The sequence below is a fragment of the Octodon degus genome, unplaced genomic scaffold (genome assembly GCF_000260255.1).
Source record: "Octodon degus isolate 3935 unplaced genomic scaffold, OctDeg1.0 scaffold00117, whole genome shotgun sequence".
Classification (NCBI taxonomy): Eukaryota; Metazoa; Chordata; class Mammalia; order Rodentia; family Octodontidae; genus Octodon; species Octodon degus.
Genome location: NW_004524693.1, coordinates 5,981,346 through 5,986,366, shown reverse-complemented (window position 1 = coordinate 5,986,366; position 5,021 = coordinate 5,981,346).

Sequence of the window (5,021 nt, the reverse complement as noted above, 5' to 3'; positions counted from 1 at the left end):
ACCCCTTTGTTTTTGAACAGTCATCTACCCAAGAGGCCCATCTACCCAAGAGTCCATACAGTAGCAAATGGCATGTCATGACATGCAGCCCGTATTCAGAAGATCAGAATGTCAGGCACTCCAAGCAGGAATCTGCTATTACAAGTTGCCATTTTCAGTGCAGTTGCTTAGTTCACAGGTGTCAGCATATATAGTTAGTCAAGGTGAGAATCTTTCCAATTCCCTGCTAGATTTATATATCTTCTGAAGATTCCCACATTCATTGCCTTGCCCATCTTCTGCATGTAACTTTATGGCTTGACACTGTCTTTGCTCCTAACTCTTTTCCTTTTCCTCTCTTAATTAATCCTCGATGTCTTGCTATTCTTTTACTTGTATTATACCTTTCTATTTGTGTTTCTTCTTTGGAGTTCTTATACTAGGAAACTATATTATATTTACACATGTGTGTCTGGTTTATTTCACTTATGAGTATATTTTCAAGTGGCATCCACTTCAATATAAAGATGTCTAGTTTATCATTCTTAATAGATGAATACTACTCCATTATGTAAAAATACCACATCCTTTTCAACCATTCCTCATGTGATGGGCATCTTGGTTGTTTCCAAGTTTTGGCTATCACAAATTGTGCGCTACAAACATATGCACAAATATATCCCTGTGATATGATGTTTTCATATAGTTGTTGACCATTTGCATTTATTCCACTATGAAGTATCTGCTCATTTCTGTATCCCATTTCTTGATTGGATTTTCTTTTCGTATTGAGAATCAGACTCAGGATCTTGTGCTTACCAGGCAGGTGCTTGTGCCAATAAGATATATTCCCAACCCTGGATATTTAATTTTATGTCATTTAGCATTTGAGTGCGTTTTGTATATTCTATATATTAGTCCTATGTCCAAGGAGTAACAGGAAAAAAATTTATTTTCCTTCCTGTATGTTGTCTCTTCACACTACTGATGGAATATTTTTCTCTATGGACATATTTTAGTCTGATGTAAGCCTATGTGGTGATTCTTGCTGCTGTTTCTTGTGTGATTGGGTTTCTTTTTCAATAATGCTTTCCTTCACCTATGGCTTCAAGTGTTTTTACCTGTTTTGTCTAGCAGAAGGTTTAATTTTTCTATTTTAATGTTTAGAAATTTGATCCATTTTGATTTTAATTCAGTATATGTTGAGAGGTAAGTGTCCTAATTCATTCTTCTACAAACAGATAAACTTGTTTTCCCATTACCACTTGTTGAATAGATTATTTTTTATCCAAAAGTAATAGTTTTTAGACACCTTGCCAGAGAAGCAATAGTTGATTATGTCTTGTGATGTTTTGGCATCTTCAGTTCTACTCCATTGATCCACATGTCTATTTTTATTCCAGTACTGCTTTTATTACTATTGCCTCATTGTATAGCTTAGAGTCTACTATTGCTATGCCTCCTGCTTTGCTTTTATTGTCAAAAATTAGTTTTGCTATCTGGTGTTCCATTGAATAGCAGATTTTTTTTCTAGATTTCTGAAGTATGCTCTTGGCACTCTGATTTAGACTGAACTGAATGTGTGTAACAGTTTTGGAAGTATACCCATTTTGACAACGTTTTTTCTAACCAAAGAGCAAGGCACATCTTTTCATTTTCTGATGTCTTCTTCACTCTCTTTCAGAATACTATTTTCTTTGTGGAGGTCTTTCACTTCCTTAGTTAGGTTAATTCCAAAGCATTTCATTTTCTTGAAGTTATAGTGAATCATGTTCTTTCACAATTTTCCTCTCATCCTTTTCATTGCTGGTGCACACAAGTGTTAATGATTTTTGTTTGTTGATCTTGTATCCTACTATATTATGCACTTGTTTATTATTTCTATGAGTTTTGGGTGGAGTTATTCAGCTCTATTATATAGCATATCATGGCATCTGCAAGTAATAATAATTTGACTTCTTCCTTTGCTGTATTATCACTTTTCTTTCTTTTTCTTCCCTAATTTCTCGGGCTAATGTTTCATGCACTACATTGAATAGAAGAGGTGATAGCAAACATCCTTGTCTTGTTCCAGATTTTAGAGGGGGAATATTTTATTACTGACCTTGTATATTTTTTCAGGTATTTTGCCAGCAATAGAAAATGGACTAATGTAGGGGGTTATATTGATGAATCACTGGCAGGTGCCTTTAGTTCATGTAATACCTGAAATGCTAAGGCTCAAGGGTCAGATGTTTATGGATATTCTCCAACATATTTCCTCAGTTGGAACTAAGGTCCTAAAAAAGTAGTCACAAGAAGTTTATTGTAACTCATTTTCTTATGATATGATTCTTCAGTATAAAAGACTCAAGAAAGTAGCTGAGAAAGAGGAAATAAAATGGAAACATTAAAGGCATTGAACAGGAAAAGAAGGATACCCTGCCATTAAGAAATTAATATAGTAAGCAGTAGAAATAGAGTATTAAGAACATGAGGTGTGACATCAAACAGACCTGATTTACATTCTGGCTCTGCCACTTATGTTCTGAGCCAAATTTAAAATGGGTTGAAAACAATACTGATCTCACACAGTTCTTGTGAGGAGAAAGTGAGAGTGCATACATAAAGCACATAGCACATTTCCTGGCACATGGAAAGTGCTAAATATGAGTAGTTATTATAGGCTCTTCAGAAAACCATTTAAAAGTCACCCAATTTAGCACAATTTTATTTCCTATGATTCCTGGTCACATATAATACAGCTGGCCACATAGGTCTGTGGCCATGCTGCAGATTTCACCTTTCACATGTACATCTTCTTTGCTTAGGCTGATCTTTCCATCTAGTTTGCCCAATTGTTCTTTTCTAATGGGAAAAATTATATTTACCCACTAGGGCCCAGTGAAAGTTTCACCACATTTGTTAAGCTTTCCCTTTCCTTTAATTCAGGTGGGATCAATATTTTTTCTTTATCTTCTAATAACCTTTTTATTGCAATGTGTTAAGTGTTATACTAGTCTTATTAACAGCTCTAAAACTTTTAATATTTCCCACAACATTTGAAGATCAATTGTTCTAGTATGTGTATGTTTGCATCATCAGCACAGAAACTGGTACAGAATAGACAGTCATTAAAATTTGTTGCCTTGAATTGAGAATGCTACTAGGAATTTTATCACTTTTTCACCTATTCTGTAATAGATGAGGAAAAAATATGACAACATACATGAATCACTAAGAAAGACGAGGGTATTTTAGTTTTTGGTTTTGCACATATAAGGAATTAATTACTCAGAATTTATCCTGGAGAATTCAAATAAGGCAAATTCTCTCATTTTGCAAAGTGATAATCAATATGTATGTTAATATACCAGTGCATTTTCAGTTCATGAAATGACTTATGAGTTCTCACAAACTTTTATTTTTAAAATGTGCTTTTATTTTTGTTTGACAATTTATAGATAATGTAACTGAAACAGTTCCCTTGTAGAGTCAGAACATTTATTAAACCAGTGTAATTCAGTCCTGAACTACTTTTGAGAAATGTGAGTTTGACATCCATAATAAAGAGTAAGAGGATCCTGCGAGATAGCTCAGAGGACTAAAGCACCTACTTAGCAAGCTTAGGGAAGCACAAAGACTTCAGTTAGATCCCTGACACCACATGCCCCCATCAGCCAAACCCCCAGGCACGCTGAGCTGGCCAGAGTCTGGGCGTGGTGGTGCATTCCTGTAATTGCAGCACTGGGGAGGCTGAAAGCAGGAGTATCACCATGAGTCCGAGTTGAGCAGTGTTACTCTGTAACACCAAATACATTTTCAAAAGACAAGAAAAAGTTAGAATTTTGGAAGCCTAGTTTCCATCAGCATCTACAGTGAACCTTATATAAATTCCTGAAAGGCACCTTCTAAGCTGATTGTGTTGCCAAATGTCTATCATTGCTGAATCATTGTAGGTTCAGGCAGGGGGATCACAAGTGAAAACCCATCCTGTGGAACTAAGCAAGAACCAAATCTCTGTCTCAGAATAAGAATGTAAAGGTTGGATATGTAGCTCATCATGAAGATGCTACAGAAGAAAATGATACCTCCTATAGCACATACTATAATTTCCATCTCTAGTACACATATAGTAAATAATTATTTTTAGTTTGGAATTTGATTCCACACATTTTCATTGTTTTTATAGTGGCTTTGTGATACTGTGATGTTTCCTTACACTTTACAAGCTCTGAGTTCAAGAACTTGGTTTTCTATTATCTATAATCCACATCAATGTTTGGTGTATTTTCAGGAAGCATTGGGATTCTTGGTACATAGTAGTTAACTATAACTGAACTTAGGGAAATATATAAAGCAATAAATGCATTGAGCAAATGCATTAAAATACATCAAAGCCCCAATAAAGTCTCTAAATATGAATCAATGCCAGAATAAATTCTATAATATTTTAATAATTTTATTACTAATAGCATTTTTATACATGTCATTCATGAGTTGCTCTCATAAACTTCTCTTAAAATAGAAAATTGAAGTGGTAATATATGATTAAGTGCACAGCAATCAAATAAATACTTAATGTGAAAATATTCTTAGACAATAGAACATTAAAATTATCATTTATAGAGCAACTATTATGTTGAGTTAAGCATTCTTCTAAGTGCTTTGATTATATTTTGTTGTTTAATTTTCTTAGTTAATGACCCTTTCAGGTTAGTATGGTCATAATTTCCATTTTATATGAAAAAATTGAGGTTTATAGAGGTGAATTCACTTTCCCCAGGTCACAGAGCTGGTCATCATAGGAAGAATTATGCAATACTCTACTATTGATTGAATTAAACCACAAGGAAGTTCTATCATACTCCTAACTCGACAGAGCTGTTGGAGAGCCAATTTTACACCCTAAGTTCTAGAAAAGTATTTGAGAAAAGTGAAACAATATGAACTCAATATAGAAGAGAGAATAATAAATTCTGTTTTGAGAAACAAAAACTTTTATATTTTAAATGACATTGTATACAAAGTAGCAGCCTCATATCTAAAATGCTGCTCTCACC